This window comes from Rhinolophus ferrumequinum, chromosome 12 (genome assembly GCF_004115265.2).
Source record: "Rhinolophus ferrumequinum isolate MPI-CBG mRhiFer1 chromosome 12, mRhiFer1_v1.p, whole genome shotgun sequence".
Classification (NCBI taxonomy): Eukaryota; Metazoa; Chordata; class Mammalia; order Chiroptera; family Rhinolophidae; genus Rhinolophus; species Rhinolophus ferrumequinum.
Genome location: NC_046295.1, coordinates 16715850 through 16742537, shown reverse-complemented (window position 1 = coordinate 16742537; position 26688 = coordinate 16715850). Strand labels below are relative to the sequence as shown.

At 40.9% G+C, this 26688-nt stretch overlaps 1 protein-coding gene across 17 annotated transcripts in view; it reads right to left on the bottom strand.

Annotated features, from left to right (window-relative positions):
- Nucleotides 1-26688, bottom strand: part of ELAVL2 (ELAV like RNA binding protein 2) — a 155304-nt gene that overhangs the window by 41504 nt on the left and 87112 nt on the right. The window lies entirely within an intron of this gene.

Below are 26688 nucleotides of genomic sequence, written 5' to 3'. Positions count from 1 at the left end.
TTTAATGGATCTTTGACCGACCCCCTCAAGCAATCACACCAGCTGTAATGATGACTCTGCCACATTTCTGCTGCTGTTATCCTAAGCAAAATCATACGAGAGAGTGTATCTTCTGCTCAAAGGCTGCATTCTTAATGTCACAGATGCCTCGAAATGTTGGCACTGGAACACGAAGGGGCTAGGAACCTCACAGATTTTCATTTCAAAGTGAGTTAGGTCAGCAAATATTTATTGGATGCTTAAAATAAATAAAAATATCACAGATGATCCCAAGATAGGCAAGACTCCCCATTCGCACCTTTCAGCGGTATGTCTGAGTTGAAAGTTAGCCTCCCATTAACCATGTGAGGTACTCGTCTTCTTCTCATGCGCGGTAGGAATAATACATACCTAACGGCGGGCAAAGGCAATCAGCTTCTTCAAACAACAAAGCAGGTAGGAAGTAGTAAGTGGTCAGGGCTTACAATCCACGACTCTGAAATGCCATGCTCTTCTCCACTCAGTTCAAACTAGTTGCTATCTGAACCCAGAGCAGTTTCAACCTGCCCAAAGTATAATGCAAGCAGGCATTTTCCAACAGGGTTGTCTTAAGACAGTTGCCCCCTGTCTCCAATTCCTGTACTTCTTGTGCAAATATCAGGTTCACTATATATGAGTTTCTGTGCTGTTAATCATTCCATGACAAAGTAAACTGCATCTTACCTAGTCCCTATTTCAGGTTATTATAAGTGAGTGCAGATTTAAAAAAAATATAACAGTGGCAAGTCAAACATCAATGAAAAATGTGTAGCCTGGATCTACTTTTTCCCACTCTTGTATCCATCAGCTAGTAACAGTCATAAATCATCAGGGGAAGGCTTGGAAACCAAGCCTCATTTATCCGTATCATCCAAATCTAGTTTTCAAATCATTCTGAATTTGGAATGTGCATGCTGACAATTCCAAAACCAAGAATCACTTCTTTAAAAAATTATAAAGCTGTACATTTAAATTCCAAGTACAGACATTATGGAAATCAACATGATTAAAAGAAAATTCTGAACAAAATGACAAAGTTAAGGATCTCACAAAACAAACAAACAAACAGCCTTCGAGACAAATATATCCTGTCTTTAAAAGCCAAAAAATTCCTTCTGGTAACTGAACGTCAAGAATAAGGCCAACACTACTTGTCCCCATAAACTACCGATAGTCACATGCTATTAGAGATTTTGGAACCATTAATCCGAGCCTTGGTCCTAACAGCTGTGGTGGGGATTCCTAACATCGTCATGGAGCTTGCTGAGCTCTCTGAACCGTCATACAGCCTGAGACCTTCCCGCAGGTACGGAAAATTCCAGGTCGGTAACTGCTTGCTCTTCAGCACGTGTATTTTGTATACCATGTGTGAATGAATGCCTTTTCTCTTGCATCCTCTTTTTTTACTCTAACACATTTGCCACAGAAAAGGATCCCGTCTTCACAAGAGATTAAAAAAAAAAATCACTTATAAACTGCTCTTGGCATAAAGAAAGCAGCTATAAACAGGCTGCTTAGAACCACGGATAAGTGATCTAAAGCACAGAGCTGAAATACTCCACGGGCTTCTGAATGGGACCGAGGCCCAGGGAGAGCCGCATGGGGGTCAGAGCAGGAAGAGCAAAACAGGAAGAGAATCGGGTAGTGACCAAGTGCTGGTGGAAAACACAGTAAACTCCAATTTATCCCAAACTGCGTAATTCAAAGCAGCAGCCATTCCCTTGCCACCTACATTGCTTTTAATAGCACATTTTAATTACAATTTTAATTGCATATTTTAATTAAAAATACACAATCTTCTGGACCCATTTAATTGAAAGGTCACTTTATTTAGCCTTTTCTATTTCAAATTACTACCAGAATATCAAATTACCCCCTCAGGTTTAAAGGTAAAAGCAATATACCGCCATAATTCTTGATTATAAACCTGGTACACTAATTTAATTTTATCCAACCAATATTAAGTGAAACCCCTCTCAACATGGAATTGTGGAAAATAAAATTCCGTATTAAAAAAAAAAATCATACTACACATTTCTCACCAACATTTAGCAACATTTAGCATTAATTTATTCAACAAATATAGAAAGTCTGCTTTTTGCTAGTTCCTGAGGACATAGCAAAGAGACAAAACGTTCCTCTTCATAAAACGTGTGTCCTGGCAGAAGGGACACAAGAACAAGCTCTGTATGTAAGAGCTACGGGGGAGGGGGGAAGCAGTGGTGAGAGTGGGGCAGGGGTCATGGCTGCTGCTTCAGGACGGTGGTCAGGGGGAGCCTTGTCCTGAAGGCAACGTGTGACCCATGATTCGAAAGAAGTAGCTCACAGTTTAACAGGGAATCCGTGCAAGTAGACTTATTACAGTGCAAGTCCTACCATATAGGTGTCACCTCCTGCCAGGTGTACCAGCTAAATCTGCCTCCGTCCTCGTCCCCCTCAGCCCTCTGCAGTAACCCAGGTCCTCATGTAGTATTCCTGGATTATTCCTACAATATCCTAACCCATCACCTCTTCCCGAGACTCCTGTTAACTCCAAAACCAGTCACCCGCGACCACCATGTTGTCCGGCTGATCTTTCTAAAAGACAAACCCGACTGCGCTCTGGTTTCCAAGGTCGTCATCGTCTTCCTGCTGCTGCCCACTCCGCCAACACACATACCCTAAAACGCACCTCCATTGCGCTGTGCCTGGAACACATACCTCAAGCGGGCCAAACAGACCATGTCCTGCCCCCCTCTGTCCCACTCCTAAGGCACACGGACCCGTGTTCCTTCTAGTCCTTCCACAGCCCATACAGCACACCTTTATCAAACGCGTACGTATATATGGCTGTTGTGTCAGTGTGGATGCGCCCCCCACCTCAGACTGCTGACAAAGGGCAAGCTGAGCACAGTTCCCGACAGAAGACCCCACCACAGATTATTAACTACACGTTCACTGAATGAACGAGTGAGCGAACCAGAGCGCTAATGAACAGCCATCTGCCTTCCAGAGCTTATGGTTTAGAAGAGACGCCCTTCTAAACATGCTCTCCGTGGCCCTACGCTGTACCAGATGGATTCCAGAACAAAGGAAGACAAGATGCTCAAATGTTACAGTATTCTGTCTTCAAAAGGGAGTGATGTATTTTTTTAAATAGTTCATGTAAATTTTTTCATAGGAAAATTTTCTACAAATACCATTTAAATGAAATCTCAATTTTAAAAAATAATGTCATCTAGAGTAATTTGATAGATTTACATAAATCTGTTTCACAAATCCGTAAGTATGAATTATGGGATGTCAGCATATAATTTTGTTGAAAGTGCTTTCTCTCTAATATAATTAAGTCTGCCGAGACTATTCAGGTATAAGTCAAATAAAATGCAGAGTGAATTCTGTAAAAACCTGGTAGCTGAATCGACAATAAAAGGTGACTATGCTGATTGATGTGTATCTATTATTTCATTTAGAGCAGTATTAATGTTTTATGAAATAAAAACAGAACAAAAGCAGCATGGATCTTTTTAAAATCCCCCAGTTAGCAGAACAGGTCACTACAGTCCTCGCTGACAAGCAAGAGTATTTACAACCTGAGGTTTAATAATGTAACATTTGGGGGGAAAGCAAACTGAAAAGATTCACTATCTCCAAACACAGCCCCTATAAAAAACTGCATCCCTTATCAAAAAAAAAAAAAAAAAAAAGCAAATAATTTGATTTACAAAAGGACGTCTTCATTCCAAGTGGGGTGGGGGGACAATATTTTTTATAAAGACAGACCCACCCCTACCCCTCACTTGAACACCCTTCCTCTCTCCTCCCCCAAACATACAATAGAGCTGCAAATGTGCTGTATTTCTTCAGATGGACTTCCTGTTCCTGGGCACTCATTACGTGGGTCTGTTCAGGCAGGCTGTGCACTGCAACACTGGCACCAAAGCGACATGCACCAGACTTTCCAAAGGAGCTTTCTTAATATCTCACATGTGATATGCAACAAAACCATGCGGGTACCACACATCAGGGGAAAGGTTTGACAGAATCTTAGGAAAGGAATGCCATCTCCTTTAGTCGCGTTTCTCTCCGTATTTAATTGACGCCGCCTGAGCCTCCTCACGTGCAGCATGCCAGATGCAGCAGGTCCTTCCCTGTAAACATTCCTCTAACTCAGGTCAAATGAAACAGGTCCTCTTCACCACCCTCTAACGAGGGAGATCAAACTGTGAGGCGCAAGATCCTATTACGACGGACCAAGCCAGCTTCCCTAAAAGCTCGGAGCATTTTTACCAGCGTCCCAACGGACAGTACCAGGGATTACCACAAGGATGGAGAATTCAGCCTAGACGTTCGCATAACACAGAAAACAGATGGCTCGCTCAGAGACTCGTCTTCCACCCAAATACTAATAAAACTGGCCCGAGACTAAAACACCCCGATATTTGAAAGTGGTTTTCAGAACTTCACAGATACATTGAGATATAACACAGAAGAGTTTAAGTTGTAATTTCTCTGCTGAACTCCAAGTTGTAAATAGTGACCGTTTGGGGACTATTACCTAAGCAGCCTAATTCTGGAGACAGCACTTAATGTCCTCAGCACCAGGGTATTTCTCTTTCAAGTTACCGTTAATGGCCATGTCTGTCCTCGGATGACGAAACTGGGAGAGATCTGTTTTCCTATAGTTCCAAGCCCAGTGATTATGAATCTGCTGGCAACGCAGCGTGACCTTGCTTAAGTTGGTGAAACTGGGTTCTTAATACATCACAATTTCAGACAACATTAAGAACTCCCACACAATTCAGTCTTAGGCGATCGAGAACAGCCACAGCACATTAAATCCTCTAAATTCCCGAGTATTGTCCATGGGTACTAAGATGTCTGGCATCCGAGACGAGGAAGGTTAGGAATAATGCCCTTTACGTACAGTGGGAAAATAAACCAATTCATCTAGTATGCACATCTTAGGATAAGACTTGAACTTAGCCGGTTCTCTAGCTTGAGAGAAAGGGAGTCATTGCAGCATCTTAACACCACTGTTAAGACAAAAGCCAGTTCTCATCAGTGATGTAGGTTGGTGCTATAGAAAAAAAATCAGCGATTCTACCTTCAAACACTGGAGCTGCCCCCACGACGAGAGCAAAAGCCAAAAACTGTCAGCTGACCAGAAAGTCAGACTCTACAGTTCAATAAAAATTTAGGACATTAACAACTGCGAGCTAAGGCAAAATCTACTTTCAGTTAAAGATCTGCGTCTGCTGCAATATTTTCATTTCTTTGTTAATTATAATTAACTCTATACAGAGTCCCCTCCAACACACACACAAAGGCGCTTGCGTTACTCGCTTTATCTTTTGCTTACCTAGTAGACAGTGGAGTTGTTCAGCTCAGTATCATTTGAGATGAGGGCAAAGTAACTATATCCCACAAAAATATGAATGTGGTCAAGACGGAAAACAGTTAACAACTGCAGTAGTAAAAAGGGGGTCTGCTGCTGCTTGCACTACCAGCTGGTGTCAATCAAGACACACACACACGGAAACCAATAAGCGATCCATCAAAATGCAGTATGTCTTCTTAGAGTGTTTCTCTCTCATTGTAAGAGATCCTTTTTTACAGATATTGCAAGAAAAAAGTTTTAAGGCCCTAAGCACTATAATTAGCTGAGTGCCCTTTCTAAGACCGTGTCAGAGTCTTGCAAAAGCACTCTGGAGAGCTCCCTGTTTTGTCCAGAGAATGGGAAACATTAGTCATACTACACAAATCCCACCAGATCCACATGATTAAAAAGTTATTGTTAGAGATGATAAATTTTCTTCTTGAAGACATGATTTTTCTTAAAAAAAAAAAAGATAATTCACTCACCCAAAAGTTAAACGTTCACCAGCCCAAACCTTCCGATATGAAAAGCTTTCATAAGTCTATGAGAAAAGTCTGTTTCCACTGCCCTCCAAATGCTTAGAGCTTTCTGGAAGCACACAGTACCACAGCCTATTATAAACTGCTATCAAGCAACTTATGAGCTTTATATTACATATAGTCATCCTACTTAATTCTCAAAACAAAGCTGTGTGTAGATACCTCTGTACCCACTTTACAGATATGAATATGGAGGTCAAGAGGTACTGATTAGGGGCCGGCCCGGTGGCTCAGATGGTTGGAGCTCCGTGCTCCTAACTCCGAAGGCTGCCGGTTCGATTCCCACATGGGCCAGTGCGCTCTCAACCACAAGGCTGCCGGTTCGATTCCTCGAGTTCCGCAAGGGATGGTGGGCTCTGCCCCCTGCAACTAAGATTGAACACGGCACCTTGAGCTGAGCTGCCTCCCGGATGGTTCAGTTGGTTGGAGCGCATCCTCTCAACCACAAGGTTGCCGGTTTGACTCCCGCAAGGGATGGTGGGCTGCGCTCCCTGCAACTAGCAATGGCAACTGGACTTGGAGCTGAGCTGCGCCCTCCACAACTAAGACTGAACGGACAACAACTTGAAGCTGAACGGCACCCTCCACAACTAAGATTGAAAGGACAAACAACTTGACTTGGAAAATAAAAGTCCTGGAAGTATACACTGTTCCCCAATAAAGTCCTGTTCCCCTTCCCCAATAAAAATCTTTAAAAAAATTTAAAAAGGGGTGCTGATTAATCTTCTCAAAAGCAGAGAGCTAGCTGGTAAGTGGTAGGTAGGTTTTGAAACCACGATTGACCTTTCCAAACTCAGCCTTTGGCCAAGTTTGGGAGTTATTCTGAGGGAAGAGTCCTGTGCATCTCAAATTCACAACTTTCCAACCAGGATATTCATCATCTCCAAATACACCCGCAGGTTTTTTCCTGGTTATTTGTAATCTATTGACTGGGACTTCACCGTTCTTTCTCGATCCATCGAGGCGCCGCATGAAAGAAGAGGACCAGCATCCTGCAGGTGCACCTATCTCTAAATCCGCAAAACAAATCTAACAATACAAAGCAGACAGATTAGAGATACCCACATTATAAAAAGATTCATTTAAAACAGGACTTGATTTACATACTCCTTTTTCCAGAAACTCAGAAAGCAATTCTTATAGCTAAAGAACCGTGTTTGCTACTGCCAAAATCTCCTCCCACACAAGACACTTCTCTCGTCAGCAGACTGCATTAAACTGCTTTCAGACGCATAGTACGGTTTCCTAGCTGTAGAAAAGCAGGTGGGGTCAACACCACCTCTCTGCCCTCTACAATCGTAGTTCAGCAATGTAAAGCATGACAGTAAATTAAGGGAGATGCTGGCACCTAATGATCATGGACGATGACTCACTGGGGTTTCACGCTTACCAAGGGCAAACTTGAAAACGAGAAGTTTTTCATTGGTTGAAACAGAGGAGATGAAATTTAGGAGTTTCCTGACTGATAAATTAAGGAAATAGGCATATGGAGAAGAGCTCATCTGTGGAGAAGAACAGAGACAGGGAGACGAATGACATACGGAAGTGGTCTGTACAGAGGTAAGGAAGCAGGCTTTCTGCTCCGAGAACAGGGGCGCCCCGTGGGAAGGCTAGTAGTGGCCAGACTGCAGGGTGCCCCAAGCAGGGAGGGGCTCTGAGGAGAGACACAGGAGAAGCCTAGGAAGATAACTTGCGTAGCCTGGAACAATCAGAGGAGAGGCAATCTAGAATCAAAGAGACCGCTGAGGAAGCAATGGTGCCAGCTGGGAAGGGGACCTGACTCCAATCCCTTTCAGGCCCCAGAGAGCTCTAAAAAACAAAACTTAGAGGACAAAACCCCACAATCTCTCCCAAATCTCTACAAACTGCCTCAATCCCACATGGCTATCCCCTCATCTGGGCAAACCCTAGCCCAAATCTTCTATTGCAAGGCACACAAAACCTTTTGTTCATGCTGTTCTCAGCCTCTTCCACGTACTCTCAGTTTACAATAAGCATGACTGGCTCATTCCAAGTCCCTTTCCCCCCAAAACTGAACTTTTGGACCAAGTACTTTTTTCCTTCCAGAGTAAGGGCCGGGGTTGGCATCTAAGGCAATACCCCATGCACTGCCTTGGCATGGTAACTTCTTGCGTTTGTAATAGAAATAAGAGAGCAAGGAACCTTTGGCATCTTAAATTAATATCCAGAGATTAACAGAGCACCAACCTGACAGCCTGGCAATCTTCATTCACTGCCTAGCTAACAGGCCTGGATAACCCCAGCCACCAAAACATCAAAACCCAAGAGAAATGCCCTAGGAAAGGTCTATGATTTTCTAAGACCTCTTTTACATAGCTACAAAAGCACGTGTACCTGAGTCTTTCTTCACTTGGGTAAGAGGCTACTAACAGTGGACAGAAAGCGTCAGTAACCCCATAAGTGGGCACAAAGAGTTAACAAACCTTCTGACACTGTGTGCCGCAATCACAAAGTTATGCATGACTTCCGAATGTACCTACATACCTAAGTCCTTCACATGGAACGTGATGATAGCAAGTCAAAAGAGAGAGAGAGAGAGAGAGAGAGAGAGAGAGAGAGAGAGAGAGAGAGAGAGAGAGAGAGAGAGGAAGACTGAGTTATTCAAGCAGAGGGTAACAGAAAGCATCACATCAGAAAACATAGCTTCAAATCAAGTAAAAACACAGGGACGCTTTTACCTTCTTATTTGTATCAGTGATAAAGCATCCTCCCTATACGTTACAAGGCTTCCACCTGGGACAACTCTCCACTTTAGTTCTTTTTATTTCAAAAAGGAATCTTTATTAAATTAGTGGTATTTTTAGCAAAGACATAGGAAGTAAAATTCCACAGGACATCCACGGTCCCCAGTCGACACAAAGAGTGAGGCATAAATAACCCGATTTTCCTTCTCTCTACAGGACATTGTGTTTGTATCATAGTTAATAAAGAAAGGCAGCTACATTTCCAAGAGGCTATAAGGAACACGTTTTATCTTCCTACCACCTCCATTTAAAATAAGCACACAAGGCGACTGATTTTTATACTTAGGAGAAACCCCCAAACAGACCAATTGTGTTTGGGCAGGTTAGGGTATAAATGCTGACTATAAAGGAAACCTATTTAAATCTTGCAAACACAGCTTCCAGGGCCTCAACAAAGCCCTCTCTGAAGCAGCAGAGGGGAAAGAACCCTAATGGAACACAATCTGTGGAGGAAGCCGAGCTGTGTATGGTAAAAGTTTAAGGCTAAGGGTCAGATGGAAACCATGGCTACAAATTAAGTCAAAGAGGTACCTCGACAGAAATAAATATCCATTTCATTTTTACTAAGGGACAAGCTATGTTACAGCAAACCACCCCGAGACTACAAGGCAATGTGCCCACCAATGAACAGATGGCTTCTAAAGAGCAAAACAAAAGTGGTCTAGCTCCTACGACTGCCACGTTCTTATTACACAGGAGCACTTCTTCCAAAATCACCTAGTTTAGAATTTGGAAAGATTAGCTACTGTAATCCTCCAATTTAAAATTCACATAAACACTCTGATTAAGAAGCAAGTGCTTGTCAGATTTTGCCTAGACAATGACTCATTAGCATACAAAAGTGATGTGGCACTGGCCATCTCAGCATCACGCCCAACTAGAGAAGCACAGAAGTTTCTTTGACTGACTGAAGCACATTAAACATGAAATATTCAAATAATGCACTCCACATCTTACTACACCTGACCATCGACTAACTCTAGCTACATTTTCCCATGAAACACGACAAACCAAAACACAAACATAACCTTTATTACCATTTTATCATCTCAGGTACCCAGGAATCTAGAACAAGGTGCAGGCAAAAACAATTTCATTCAAGAGCACCTCGACTTTAATTCATCTTAAGCACTCTTAAAATGATACTTTCTCTCATCGCTGAAGTTACTGGATTACTTGTTTATTCCCCCTATTGGAGGCTCATTCTTTGGGAAGGTGCTGTGTTGTTACAGCACCAGATTTACACAGGACTAAGGACCATCTGATGTGGAAGTAACTTCTACAGGCAGAGCCTCTCAGCTGTCGGGGCCATATTACACAGCAACTCTGCAAACACATTTCAAGATTCGGGCAAAGACAGGTGGCAAAATGTATGTGATTCAGGAGAATCCATCTTTTTGCTCTAAAGTGTCTCCTAAAGAAAAGGGCGGGGGGGGGCCGGCCCGGTGGCTCAGGCGGTTGGAGCTCCGTGCTCCTAACTCTGAAGGCTGCCGGTTCAATTCCCACATGGGCCAGTGGGCTCTCAACCATAAGGTTGCCAGTTCGATTCCTCGACTCCCGCAAGGGATGGTGGGCAGCGCCCCCTGCAACTGAAAAATTGAACATGGCACCTTGAGCTGAGCTGCTGCTGAGCTCCCAGATGGCTCAGTTGGTTACGGTGCGTCCTCTCAACCACAAGGTTGCCAGTTCGACTCCCGCAAGGGATGGTGGGCTGTGCCCCCTGCAACTAGCAACAGCAACTGGACCTGGAGCTGAGCTGCGCCCTCCACAACTAAGACAACAACCTGACTTGGAAAAAGTCCTGGAACTACACACTGTACCCCAATAAAGTCCTGTTCCCTTTCCTCAATAAAAAAAAAATATATATATTAAAGAAGAAAAGAAAAGGGCGCTAGGTGTTGAAGGCCTCCTGCTACCCAGCCTTATGTCTAACGCTGAGACCAGATCTATTAAATGACATGCATGCCTCTCACTCCACCATCGCCCTTGACCTTGTCAAGTTAAGTTTCACAAATAAATTCAGACCTGGGCATTAGAATTCATCCTGTTAAAGAGCTTGCAGTGCTGCAAAATGCTATACAAAATGCTACGTATTCAATTACAAGTACACCAGTCACACGAGATCCCACGAAACGCTAGCCTTTCCGTTCGTTCCAGTACTCGACAGCCTTTATTTAGTGTCAAGGAGTTTTCCTATTTGGTTGCTGATAATTTCTTCCTTGCTATTTATAAAGGAGTAGGGGATTCAATAGTTACATATCACAAACTCATCTGCTTTATTTGGGGAAAAACTTGAAAAATCTTAACCTGCCAGTCACTCAGTAGTCAAGCGCTATTCCCAAATAGAATACAACCTATCAATTCAGTTCTTCTTCTAGTTCTCCTAATAAACACCAACATTATTAAGGTATTCCACTTATACCTAGATTACCAATCTCATTTTCCTCAAGCAAGGTATTTCCTAGCAAGAAAACACATATACACTGAAATGTATCTCCTTAACCCAAAGCCTTCTACACATATCTGGATTCTTGATCCTCTGCTCTCCTCCCTAAAAAAAAAAAAAAAAAAAAAAAACCACATGTAAGTTAAAGGAAGTAGAATTTGTACTATGTTGAAAAAGCTTTATCTTCTACAGTTACTTGTGTATGTGTAAAAAAAAGTCAGATACCCCTGAAATTTAAGATTTAGATAAAGATTGGCTGTAAACAGCATTCTTTTGAAGAAAGGGAGGGGGTGAATTATTTTTCTTAAGCCTCTAGAATATGAAAGATTATGTGAAACACGTAATTTAAAAATTCAATTAACTGTTCTACGTTACTGAGCCATCTTAATTTTTAGTCCTTCCACTCTGAAGACACGAAAATTAACCCAGAATTTCTTTTCTCTCCTAGCAATTCTCAGGACGTCTGATTGAAAATCCAGAAACAAAAAAAAATCTAAAGGTTAATCACAGTGATAACTATGTTAGCTACCAAATTTTATCAAATGTTTGCCCTTGGTCAAATTTCAATCTCACCATAAGACTATTACCTCCCAATCTCCACTGCAGCCCCAAGACCCTGGATTCCATTACTCCTTACAAAGCTAACTTGCTCCTTCATTGTCCTCTGTCACTGTCATCTAAGATCAAAAGAGTGAAGCAGAATTTCTAGGAAAACTCAAATCAAGTGATCAGTAGCTAAGTGAAGAGTTTTACAATCCCCAAAGGAATGCTGTTCTCTGAATGCAGTATCTACAACCTAATTAAGGTGTTGTTCAAAGATCTGCTTTACCATTTCCGAAATCCTGGTGGTGTCCTGGCCAGCACAGCCCTCTCCCCAACCCCACGTTTTCACTTAAAGCTACTTGGACAGATATCCCACTCCAACCCTTTAATCTTACATAAATATCGTAACAGGTTGCAAGGTAAGAACATAAAATTGACTGGATATTTTTACCATTACAGGAATGATGCTGCATCAGTGACTAGTGAGAAATAAACATACTGTAAATGAAGATAAAATTAGAATTTGATCTTTTCAAAGAGAACTGAAGTCCCCCAAAACGATCCTGGTGCACACCACTGCCGCCCGGAGACAGAGAACTTCAACACCTCTAAGCACACCTGTGTCCCCACAGGGCTAGACACCAAAGGGTTTTAACCAAGTGATGACTAAGCAGGCAGAGAGAATAAATGTAGGTCATTCACAGGCGAGCCTGCTTTTCTACAAGGTACATATGGCTCTCATCAGCTGCTATCGCACCAGGAGTCACCCAGTACCTCTGACCTCTGAAGATTAAAAGCTAGAGATAAAACATCCAGAAAAACCTGCTACGTGATCACAGAAAATGCCACTACTGCTAATCATCTCAGCCATCCTTCAGGTTGCTCTCAGTCACAACTCAAGGAACATGGTTGACCATGAAACATAATGAAATGGAGGAGAAGCCCTAAGAGGTAACTTGGGAGGGAAGATCTTCATTGCACCTAGGTTTTTTGCATAATTATATCAAAACACTGGTTTCCCCCAAGGCTGACAACGTGAATCAAATATGAGTCAACTATTTGAAAGAGACAAGTGACTTTTATTCATAAAATACACACACACACACACACACACACACCTCTCAAAACAGATACAAACTCGTTCACTAATAGTGTTTGTTTTCCTGAAAGATGCAAGTCTCAGGGCAAGTAAGCAGTGTGCTGGGGAAGTTCATCCATGACAAACAGGACAAATTGAAAGGAGAGAAAACTATGACCCTACAGACATTTGTAAAATGAAAATGGTCAGGATGCCAACCTTGCAGGACTACTGGCAATGAAGCATATTCTGAAAAAGGGGTAACTGTTTTGTTAAAGGCGAAAGATAGTCCTTAAACAAACAACAGCCCTCAAAGTCCATCAGGAGAGGCAAAAGCTGTTCCAAACAAACAAACAATAATTATAACACTTGACCCGATTAAACAGTACTACATCTGAGTACCTGATGACTCTAGCATGCAGCTTAACTTCTTCCACATCACAGATGCTGTAGAGAACCTAGTTGATCACATTAAGTGTTTACAAGGACTAAAAGTTCAAGTTAGGATGGTATAGGCGTGAAAGGTAATCAAATAACTGGAAGTGTCTTATGATCCGAAACCTGAAAAGGGCTCCATCTCCCATCTTGATTCCAACAACTTCCTAATGGCAAGTGCTCTGTTCTAAACAAGACGCTGGGGCCTCGAGCGTTGCCTTCCAAAGGTATCCAGACGGCGCTGGGAACCTGAATCTTCTTTGACAGACCTTTGTGGAAAGATGGCAAGTTCAAAGCTGGGACATCAAAGCAATTACAAAAGTGACTGTCTCATGGGTCAAAGTAATACCGACAAAAAATCAACAAGCTTACTTCTGGATGCGCTGAAAAGTTAACTCTGACATAAAGAGATAGAAATGGGAACTACACAAGAACTGCTTCACTGGAATTCTAAAGCATAAGTAATAATACAAATTGACTCGAGCTAACTAGCTGAAAGGAATTTACTGGAAGAGGCACAGCGGTTTCCAGAATCAACAGGGAATGGGAACCAGGCTCCAGTGAGCAAAGAAGTAGGAAGAACCACTACCATCTCAGCGCCAGGACAGACAGTCGGATGACATGGGTCACCATCACCATCTCATCTCTCCATCATTTCCTTAAGAATCCAGGTCCTGGGAGAAAATGCCTAACTGATTTTACGTGGGACTCATATTAGACCCTTGCCTATAAGAAGGCAGAAAGGAGAGGACCTACCCCACTGGCTTTTGGAATTACACACCCCCCGGCCCCGCCCCTGCAATATATTAGGAAAGGTAACTCCCCAAAACAGAAGGGAACTAATAAAAGAGTAAGACAATTTTCCTCTTGGATCCCTGAAGGGCCTTACAAATTTCTCAATACAAACTAAAAAGAAATGCCTCTCCCATATCTGCTCAAATAAAAGACTGCATCCAAGATTAACCACCGAACGGAATAATCAACCAATCATTAGTGGACCAGACCATCCCTGCACATCGGAAGCACTGTTTCTAAATCTCAGCTCAAAAACCAAGGCGCCCGTTTAGGACACTTGCATCCTTCTCCACAGCCTGACCAGTTCCCTCCACATCTATGCCCCTTAACAATAAGGCGCCACCGTAAGACACATTAGCAGTATTTTGTGACTCGGGATCTCCTCAACATATTGTCACCACCTTGACATCAAGTACCCAACACTGGCTGGCATTCTGTAGCATGCCCAGGATCCTTAGATGAGACTGCCACCCAGCTGGCTAAGCTTGAGTCACCTTCACGACCATTCCCAGCCAAGACCTTACAGCTCCAGAGATAAAGCGTCCTTATCCCAATAAGGCCTCTGGAAGCTCCCCACAAACAATAGGTGCCGAAGTAGGTAGTGGAGAGAAGAAAAATCTACTGGATGCTTGAATTAAGACCTTAAACCACAAGAAGCATTACCGTTGTTATTTTAACCTTGCACAACCTGGGGGAGGCTTTCTGCTAAGGTGCAACTCATGGAATTGCTCTTCAGTTGTCAATAGCCAACATTTGAAATAAATACAGTCACTAAAGTGTGAAATGATGTTTCTACAGCCAGCAGGCATGTAGCTGATGCCAACGGAGAAGGCAGGAGGCCAAAATGTGAGACCTAAAATTTAAAATGATGATTGCTCTACTCGTTAACAAGGAATCTGAAATAATGTAAAGGCAGAGACAGGCCACAGACCCCCTGCCTCTAACTTCAACTCACGTCAGTATCTGTGTCCCAGAATTGCTTCAGGAAGATGCTTAAGGCTTCCTTTACTGCAAAATCACTCCTGTGATCTAAAACCTGAATGGCTCTGCCCTACGGGTTTTTGTTTGGTCGGCTGGTTAGTTGCTTTTGTGGTGTGGACTGGTTTGTTTTCTTTTGTTTTTGGGGGTGGAGGGGAGAAGAGTGCTGGGGAAGAAGGGGGAAAGAGAAGGAAATCCTAGGCCCTCCTGAAACAATCACTCTAATTTATTTGTTAAATACTTTGGCATGACAACTGTAAGCTTTCATTGTTTCCTCACGTGAGGTACCTGAATAGGCAACTTCAGAGAGACAAAGAATGGAACGGTGGCCGTGGCCGCCAGAGGCTGTGGAGAGACGGTGGGTGGGGAGTTACTGTTTCAAGTTTCTGTTTCAGGTGATGAAACAGTTCTAGGGATGGACAGTGTTGATGGTTGTACAACACTGTGAATGTACTTAATGCCACTTAGATGTACACTTAAAATGGGGAAAATGGTAAATTTTGTTATGCATATTTAGCCACAATTTTTTTTTTCAGTTTGGTATCAATCAATATGAAGCTCCCCGTACACCAGCAGTGCAAACTTTAATTCCAGGGATGGCTATCTAACACACCATCGTGAGTGCATATATTCCACGGGTAGTTAACTAGTTAATACAAGTAAGGGCCAAACTCCAGAAGTGACTACTACCAGCCTATCTGCTATCTATAGCTAAATCAACAACCCATTCTCTGCTAATTAGCATAATGAATGTCAAAATGGGTTTTTGTTCCTTAAGCTAGTTATTTGTTAATCAGTGTAATGAGTGTTAGAAATGGGGTCTCATTGGTAAAATTAACGGAGTAAAGGTATTCAAGGGATGTAGATGAGCTAAATTAGTTTAGAGACACTACCCACCTTTGTATAAACAGGACACAAAAATCCAAGGAGGTTTATAACTGGTCCCCTTGTGGCTAGAACCCCTAAATGTGAAATGACCCTGGGTCTAACCTCTGTTTAGAAGGGTTTCTTTTTACGTGATGCAAACAGAGGGTACAGATCCCTGCCTCAATAGAACATTGCATAGGAGGTATGACCGAAGGACCTAAAAACGAGCAGAGAACTGAGACTTTCAAAGTAGCTGTCCTGATCGCTTTGGGCCTGCTAGCTACGTGTGTACATGTGGCAGAACTTAGTCCTGAGAAAAAGCTAAGCTTCACTCCTCCCTTTGCTGCCTAGTTTACCAACCCAAAACTACCCAAGAGTTTTATACACTAAAGTAACATAGGTCCATTTGCAATCGCACTCCTCGTAAAAAAATAAATAAATAAAAAGGAGAGACTCTTAAGTACGTTGTCCTGCTCTAGAAGCCAGCAAATAATATTAGATGCTCTCTTTACATTGACGGCTACGTCCACCAATGTTGTTTTCCATAAACACTCGAACTAAAATTGCAAGTAGCAGCAAGGAAGTGAAGCCCCCAAAGATTCTACATTGTGCTTTTAAATAGCAACATCTAGTCCCATTTTTAACATTCTAGAATATGGATTTGGGGGTATAATACACCATACATTATCATGCCTTTCTGCAAAGGCTTCTGATTTCCAGCACTTAAAAAAGAAATGTATCGCTATAAAACAGTCACAAATCAGGATTGCCAATTCTGTATTTTAATCTTATTATACACAAATGAAGACATTCACCCCCTGAAACAAAGGCCCAGAAATCCTAAGAATAGAAGGGTCTAAAAACAAACCTGGTTTAACATCTTGAGGTTAAAATGTTAGATCCCAAATCATTCTGCTTGAGGAGGTAACAGGCTGTTTGCTACATGGAATCCCGACAGGATGTTTAAGAGCTACCTTGGCAGTTACGTTCACAAAAGAGAAAGTCACTGAATTCCAGAGCTAGATAGTATTTCAGAAATCATATAGGAGAGCGCCTTTCTTTTACATGAGGAGAGGCGTCAATTAGTTTGACACACCATACCAGCCTAATGAGACACATTTTAAAGTGGACGAACAGAAAACTGGAATTCATTTTAGTGGTATGAGAAGAGCTCTCAGGGACCAGTACCAGAGCTGGGAAGGACTCAGCAGACACTGAATCCTTGGTGTTACTGACCAGGGACTCCTGAGGACTGTATTTAAAGCATCAAAATGTGAGGGAATAAAGTTGTTCTCTCAGGCTCAATGAGCTGGAATCCAATGAAATGATTCTCGTTTACCTGCTTAAAGGAAGCTATGCCTCCATTAAACATTGCTTTAAAAGGAGCCTTTGACTTTCTCAGGATAAAGCCTGAAGGTCAAACAGGTTATGAAGAGTCAGGGCGTCTACACATCTACTCTACAAGGTAGATGAGCAACCAGATCTATCACTGAGACACAAAAATGAACATGTTAGTTGAACTGGAGGGCAGGTTGGGGGTGGATTACAGGGACTGTGAGCCATAAACACTCTCCCTTCAAAATCAGTGCATTATGTGGAAAACACAGTTCCAACAAAAAGTACAATGATGAGAAAAGAACTCATTAAGAGCTAAAAATAAACTCTAATTCACAATATGCATAAGGACTTAACAAAAAAAAAGGAAAACAAGATGTAAAATTGCATCTGCTAAGTTAACCGTGCCCTCATGGAAATCACCACCCTCTTTATACAAACTGAAATCTGTAAAGTCTGTGATGACTGAATAAAGCAAGGCTTTACATCTTTTCAATGAATATTTCAACAGAAAGAAAAAAAAGGGACAGCAATTTCTTTCCTAAGTCCTCTGATCTGCTAACACAACAGCAATGTTGGGCTTCTTAACAACCAAACACATCGCTCTCTGCATTTCCCTAGTTGAAAATCTTACTTTATGAAATCAGAATATTTAGTGAGAGTATTTACAATTTATATTAAAGGGGCATTAATCTGAAGGGAAAAGATGTCAATAAAAAAGCCTCCAGTTCGTTTTTATCTAACCAATACCTCACGGCTCAATTTAACAACTTGCTGACTGATCTTTCAGGCCAGTAATAGTCCAACAGGGAAGCTTGGCTGAGAGTACCTTCATATTTTAAGTGACGCTCATTCATTCTGAATAACTTTCACACAATACCACACAGAGCAATAACTCCACTCCAGTGCGCGAGTTCACAGAGGCTGCGATAATATCATTAATCATCTTCCTGGGCTCTTAACTCCTGCCTTGTTCCGCCTAGTCCCACTTTGCCCCACCCCTAGAAAATCAATTGTGTTGGTCAAATCACCTAGAAAGCAAAGGAATAGAAAATTACCTTTGCATTAGTCCCACATCATGAGAAACTATAAAAATTCTAAGACAACAGATCTATTTGGAGATTTTTTTCAAAAATCGGTTTACCCAAGGAAAAGAGTGCAACTGTCAAGTAACTGAGTAAGTATTAACTGGTAAGAAGGGGATAGGAGGACCCCTGTGTGCTAGGCACTTTATGGAAGAAACTCAAGTTCAGAGTCCAATGACTCATGTAAGGCTACATTACAACAAGTAAGTGGCTAACCTGGGATTTGAACAAGTGTAACTTGTTCTTTCTAGGCTAAAACCTCTAAACCTAGTGCTCATTAGGCCACCTCCCTAATGGGGAGTAAAAGGTAGCAGGCATTTTGTTTCAATGCTAATCCCAGGAACTTGATCCCAAACTAAGCAAAAACACCCCTAGTGTACACAGTGTACACAGGAGTTCCGTAAAACCACTGCATTCAAGTCCATTTCACAGGGAAAGATGTGATGGAATGCTTATAAACACAGAGTAAGTTAAATACTGCCATCTCGCATTTGTTTTTCCTTGAAGGAAGCATACAGAGTAAGAACCTTTCTTCTAATTTAGAACAATGTAGAATGATCATCCCTCAATCAGCTAAAGCTGATGCCCGATGTATGAGATTACTGAATAGTTAGATCACAAAAAGATAGTTTTAACTGAGGATCTGTTTCTTCACAATACTTGGAAGAGCTGCCAATGCTGCTTTTATAGCTTAGAACTCCTTAAAAAACATTTGATGAGATTTCTTAGCAATAAAAGGGACATACCATGGTGTCAAAATATTCTAAAACTTTTAGAAGCTAAACCAAATACATGAAGGAGTAAAACATGCTAAACGTGCCACTGTATAGGATTGACAAACTAAGTGACGCAAGTAAAATGCCAGGAAAAAAAAATGTTTTAAGTTGACCTTTTTAGTTGGAAAGGCGTACTCTGAGGGTTGCCACAGCTCTCCAAATTCAGTAGCAGCAGCAACAGACTCCACTCAAAGTCAGGTAACTCAGAACAAGCTCAAAAGAAGTTGGCAACTTCTGAAACACAGCTTTAGCTTCAATGATCAACTAGTATTCTGTTCAGGAAACATTTAAAAGGAAATGTTCCAATAGGTACAAAATAAAAATGTTTTGCTCTAGTCATAATTTAGAAAGCTGAAAATCAAAGGCTGGTGCTAAGGTACTAAAACAGAATAAAAATCATCAAAAGAAAAGCAGGACGGTTTTTGTACTACATCATGAAATTGGGGGAAAGAGGGGTGCTGGAGTGGATAAGTCAATTTCATACCTGAGGAGAAATAGGATTTTAACATCCTGTAGATTATAAATAAGAAGTCCTGTACCAATTTAACTGTTCGTTATCCTCTCCCATTTAGTTCACCATCTTCTTTCTCATCTACATTTTTCCATCATTACTATGACAGCCACTAAATAATAAACGGAAAATGGTTTCTATTCCTTACCACCAATCTCCTGACGCAAAAGTAAACAAAAATTAGAAAGAAAAAAAAAATCAGTGTGAAAAGGTCTGGAACACCAAATAGGAAGCACACAAGCACTCATACCTTGCTAAATTTTAAGGGGGGAATCTTTACAAAAGAACTTCAAATGTATTTTACTGAATTTGAATACATTACCAAAATCTGTTTTGTATCAAACTAACACAGGAATAATCAAAGGCGTGCAATCCTAATCCACGGGCAAGACAAACATGGTCATTCTACAAGTCCCAGTGACACAGGCCAAGAATGCACAGACTCAACAATCCTAAACTTTATTTACCCAATGGGTTCAACCTCATTTCCCCAGTAAATATTCTTAAAAGGCTGTTGGAAAAGTATGTAACCAGCTCTTGGGAGTTGCAACACTTGTCTTCATTTCCTTCTTTTTTTTTTTTTAATTAAAATTTATTGGGGTAACAATAGTCAAATTACATAGGTTTCAGGTTTACAAATCTATAATACATCATCTCTATGTCACATTGTGTGTTCACCACCCAGAGTCAGTTCTCCTTCCATCACCATGTGTTTGACCCCGTTTACCCTCATCTACCACCCTTCCCTTCCCCTTTACCCCCTGGGAACCACTGAACTATTGTATTGTCTGTGTCTATGAGTTTTTGTTTCTTTGTCTTGTTCCTTTGTTGCTTTCAGTTTTATATCCCACATATCAGTGAAGTCATATGGCTCTCAACTTCTTCTGTCTGACTTACTAATTTAGTATTATAATCTCAAGAGCCATCCATGGTTTTGCAAATGGCACTGTTTCATCTTTTCTTATAGCAGAGCAGTCAGTACGCCATTGTGTATATATACCACAACTTCTTTATCCAATTATCTAATCGAAGGACACTGGTTGTTTCAATTTCTTGGCCACTGTAAATAAAGCTGCAGTGAACATTGGAGTACGTGTATCTTTACAGATAAATGTTTTCAGATTTTTTTGGGTATATACCCAGGAGAGGAATTGCTGGGTCCTATAGTAATTCTCAATTTTTTGAGGAACCGCCACACTGCCTTCCATAATGGCTTCTAATGGAATAAAATATAAGGTAACACAAGTATCAACATCACGAAATCAGAGATACAAAAATCCAGGTGATTTACAAATTAACCAGGAATGATTCTGTTTCAGAGTTTCAATATCCTCATAATAGATGCTTTTTCTTCCCAGCACCTAGCCATTTAAGGTTTTATTACTATAGGATATACAAAGAAGAAGCTTTTCTGTTTAGGTTTGCTAATGGAGAGTTAACTTATTTCATGGTGAAGGAGTGCAGAATACACCACCCCAAATATGCCACACAGTATAAGGATAATTTTGAGCTGATGGCAATTAAGAATCAACAGACACAGGAAAGATTCTCCGCTCTCTCGTGTTCTGCCTAAAAGCAGGTCATATATTGCCTTATGAATGAAGATGTCCTCCTCTCCTTTACCAGGAAGAGCACAATTCTCACCACCGAAGATAGAAAGTCCACACCAAGATGCATAAACAAACCTTGCTAAGATAGCTTGGAATCTTCCATTAGTTTCCCCCATATACTTCCTGGTCACTTCCCCACAATGCACCATGCCTCGGAGCCCAAACCCACTTTCTTTTGTTAAAATGGAATATAAGCCCCCATGATTAACCCCCATAACTTCTTTGAATTTCAATTATTCCCCGTAAACTCCAGTGCACTTACAATATTAATAAAACCTGTATGCCTTTCCTCCTTTGAATCTTCTCCCCCCGCCCCACCAGGTTTATTGAGATAAAACTGACATACAACTTTGTATAATCTGTCTTTTGTTAGGTTCAGTGACTTGGAGCCTGCGAATTAAACTAAGAGGGTTGAAGAAAAGTTTATCCTCCCTGACAATGGAAAAGAACTTTATTTGATTTCTTAAATTTTATAAATGTCTAATTTCATCATCTTGAAATTTTTCATCTAAATTATTCAACAGTAACACTGAAAACTGACATATAACTTTGTATAATCTGTCTTTTGTTAGGTTCAGTGACTTGGAGCCTGAGAATTAAATTAAGAGGGTAGAAAAAAAGTTTATCCTCCCTGACAATGGTAAAAAACTTTAATTTCTTAAATTTTATAAATGTCTAATTTCATCGTCTTGAAATTCTGCATCTAAATTATTCCACAGTGACAGTGAAAACTGCTCTACAGAACACCCCAGTTCAAGGTTTGAGTGGGGGGGGGGGGGAATGAACCTAGAAGAAACAATTTTCAAGTTTCCCCCCACGACTTTATAAAAAGTTTCTATAGTGATCACATCATTTTTCAAAATGACTGATTAGCCATGATCTTTGGAAAAGACAAATGTACGATGGAAAAATATTTAGATTTAAAGATATAGAAATTTCACTGTATAAAAATTTAGCCACTATAATGTAAGATAGCCATGCTCAACTGTATTGTACCCAGACGCTAGGGACCAAAGCAGTTACCCTGTGCAGCCAAGTTATCTTATTTCACGAAAACCTGGCCACAGGTTTCCTGCCTTTCTGCCAAATGTCTAATTAAATAGCACCCCGGGCCTGCAAAGTGAAGTGTTTAAGCTACCACCCCTCACCCACCCACTTTGCTCTTTTTAACTACTTGTCCACCAGAATCAGAATTCTTGATCTCTTGATACTGTGGGTACCCAACAGCTGACCTTAAGATTGTAAGTGACACGTACAATCACCTTTGCAAGTTCATGTTCATCAAAACAGCCTCAGGCTCACCATGATGACTGACTTCATCCCAGTAAATAAAACCATTAAATTTGAAGATATTTTATTAGACCAATAAAATACCACTTATCTGTTTCAATCCCGAGGAGCTAGACTGTAGCTGTTTTCAAAAAGTGGAAGGGAGAATACCACACCATTAAAATGAAGTTTGAAAAATCACATTATTCTGATAAAATAAACCAGGATCAAAACTAACATTAACGTTCTCAAGAAACAATACAGACATAACTTACACCCAGCTAAGAACCTTCATATAAAAAAAGATGTCAACACTGAAGACCTAAAAAAAAAGAAAGGAGGCCTGCGTGTTACCATCCATTCGAAGGAAATCCACGTTGGCAAAGTCCCTCCTTGGGCCCCCATAGTTAGTATTTGGTTGTTTGTTTTGCTCTTTGTTTTTCCTTTGGTCTGAAAGCACCTAGTTGGCAGCTGATGGGGTCAGCATAGGGCCCACCTCAAACAATACCTAGGGTAAGAATGAAGCCATCACACGGAGATTTAAAAGAAACAGCAACACTCATTACCTTGGGTCTTCAACTAACTGTAATGCTCTATCTTGTTTTAGAAGAAAGTAACAACAGAACAAGCTATCCTGGAGTTTTGAAAACTAACTGCAAAGCACACTTACTCGTACACACATGCACACACACACACACTTTCAGGGACACGTAGGGAGTCAATAAAGACACAGCCCAATGACTTGTAAACTCAACATCTCTACTCCTAAACCCCAGAAATTAACTCAGAGACCAAAGCTGGGGAGGGGACAGCAACTGAAGCTTAGCTTGCCATAGAATTAGGCACTGAAATTATAATACCTCTCCCACCCACCTCTAGCCAGAATTCAGGCGAAACTGGAAATCCCTAGTTGTAGCTCCCTGCAAAATGTTCAGCAAAAGAAATGGATAATGCCCAGGTAACTGGTACATTCCAGCCCTGCCTACAGAGATTCTGATTCAGTAGGTCAGGACAGGGCCCTGGAACCTGCATTTTCGTCAGTCATCCCAGCGATTCCAATGCAGGTACAATCTATTGATCATCCCCCTCAAAAGACTGTGACCCCCACCAACTACTTGCTTGCCCATCAAAATCACCCCTGGAGAGCTTTCTGACAAGACTTCCAAGGCCTCTTGAATCTGCATTTTTAAAAACTCCCTCAGGTGAGGATGTACATCCAGATTTGGAACCACTGGGCTAGAATATCCAAATATACAACCACAAATTATTAAGTTTCTAGAGAAGCTATAAAGTTTCTTCAGAGGCATGAATGTTCTTGTTCATTCTGTGTATCCGTCAAAAATCTATCTTTTCCCTTCTGAAGAAGACAAACTCGCCAGAAGATGCCCCTCAGTGACCCTGTACAAGCTGTATGTCTCACTATAAATTTATTAGATGGTACTGTGCTTAATTTTTTAAGAGTTCTGGCTTCCAAAGAAGCAAGGAGAAAATATCCCAGGAAGGGATCAGAAAAGCAGAATTCTGGTCCCCATTCTACCACTTACTAGCCATGTGGTCTTGGACTAGTCATTTCAGCCAACCTAGGCCTCTCATCTCCTGTTAAGTGAGAGAGTTGGCTACAGTCACCTCAAGGGCTTTTCTAACTCTTAACGCTCTATTATTCATTCCTTGCATCATAAAATCCATTTCCCTTCTCTAGAATGCAGCATCAGCAGGTGTCAAGGACTCTGAAGTGCATTTAAGAACTCAAAGGGATGCACCGATGTCAGCTAAGCTGTACAGGCAGCAGGAGCGTCTCATGATGAATGCCGATAGACAGGAAACAGCACGAAGCATAAAACTGGGGACAAGCCCAAAGAGAGGGAGGGCCTACAAAACAACATAGTGAACAGAATTTAGTCCAGAGATAAGATTATTGTATTTGCTACTGAAGACGCGTCTTAATGTATTTTCCTAATCCTCATTCTATCAAAATAGTGACATTAATTTGTTAACACCAACACATTCTAAAAATTACGTACTCTTTTAGGACTTAGGAAAGAGGCATACATTTTTCTAACTAGATATTTTTGTACCTGAGATACAGTTTCCCAATTCAGCATTACCTAAGAAAAGATTTAAGAAAAGTAAAAAGGAAGGACTTAAATTTTCTTTCCAAAGAGTGATCCCAGTTTTCTTACAACCCAATTAATGTAATGCTCACCTCCTACAAAATCGGAATATAAAGTTCTGGCCCAAAAGCTCCACAAGAGGTAGGATAAATTGGATAATTAGAGCGGGACCAAAGAACTCTGAGTTGACCCTAAAAATGTATACTGAGAAACTGTGTAAGCTAGCTAATGCTAAGTACCACAGGGTAGGGTCAAAATCCTCACAAATTCTTTCAAAGCTTTCTAGACACATTTTAATAATAGCTTCTTAGGAAGATATGCCCACATTGCAAAGTGCAACAATTCAAAACCCAGTTTTAGAAATCTGCCATTTACTAGTCTATTTTGTTCAATACCAACATTTACTAAGAAACTCAGAATTTAAAAACAAAAAACAAAACAACAACAAAAACCCCTAAGGTAATTTACCCTTGAGGCTAAATGAGTCAGACCATCTGAGCACCATTTTAACCCACACTAAGAGTAAGATGTCAGTGGGCCAAATCAAAACAGGGTGACTAGAAGAGGTCCTTTGTATTCAGATATGCCTACTCAGCTTTTTAATTTATAGTTCATTATCATGGATTTTCATTTTCTGAAATATGCTCATATTTTATTGATATGAAAAGATTACGGAAGAGTTTCAGATTGTCTGATAACCCGTTAACAAAATGATTTCAAAAGCTTTTACAGCAACTTGCTCAACAGAAACCGAGTGGGGGGGGATGTCCCCCCAGAAGAGTTCTATGGTCAAATAAGGCTGGGGAACAGCAGGTTTTTTAACATAGTTTTTTAATGTGCTAACAATCTGCATTATGGATCTTCAATAGGAAACCATGGAAGGCAGCATTTCTCAAACTTGTCCATCAAGGGTAACACTCATTTTGAGGAGTGTTTATGACTATATCTCATGGAAGGAAGTGTAGAAAACATCTTTCCACCCTCATGCCCACCATGGATTTTCTTGGGTACTCCGCTTGCTTACCAGAGATTTCAAACATTAATTTTACCAAGGAAGAAAACGCTGTTAGCCCCACGCACTGAAAAGACAATGGGGAGGGGGTCGGGGTGAAAGAAATGGACAACAAATATTAGTGCAATTTGCCAGTATCTAACTGTGTATTTCGGATAACCCCTGGGCGATGGTTCTATCACCAATGTCCACCATACTAATGCCAAGAAGGAAAGGGTGTGGAGATACACAACTCAAATTTATCCATTTGCAACACGTTAACAGCCCTAGTAAAAAGTTTATGAAAGAATAAAATCATTCAAGACTGACCAAAGATGAGAGATGAAAATCTTTGAAATGTTTCCTGTGGAAAATGTCTAATACAAAGGATGTATGATTTAATATTTCCTTCTGCTCCCAGCATCACAACATGAAAATGTGACTTTTATATGACTTGTTCAAGCATCATTTTTTTTAATGGTAGGTAGAAATACCAAACAATCAAGCCAGAAATCACATCATTTATGTCACAGCCTTCGTACCATTTATCACATAGTCATTTATACCAAAGAGGTTGTAAAACTCACATATAAAGGATGCTGTTCTGCTGAAAATAACAATATAACAAAATGTAGTATCAGGACAGACACAGGTAATAACAGCCATTTGCTGTCCACTTTTTCCAATTTTCCAAAAATTTTCTTTATAAATTTCACATATACTACAGAGATTTTGGAAATGCAAATGGAAAAAAAAATCTCATCCAAACAAAAAACAAACCTTCTTAATGACATCATGGTGAACTTCTAAGCACCATAATTTGCTAGAATATAATTATTAAGTATAGATTGATGACAACGAGGTTTCACTTAGTTTCCTACTTGATTTACTTGATTTCAATAAATTCTCTCTGTGAACCTCAATCTGTAGCTCAAGAAAATGATTGTATGGCCGACCCCCGGTGACAGTTTTAAGAACTCACTCAGCTTGGACAGAATAAGCCCTGCTGTCGTGATAAAAGAACACCTAAAGGTACCACCTCAGAACAAGTCAAAATTGACCTCAAAAATTACCTAGAGGGACCCCTTCCTCTGCCCCCTACCTGATTTTACCAAGGGAAACCTGAAACCAAAAGTTGATTTGCCCAAGGTCATATGACTAACGTTCAGACTCCTGG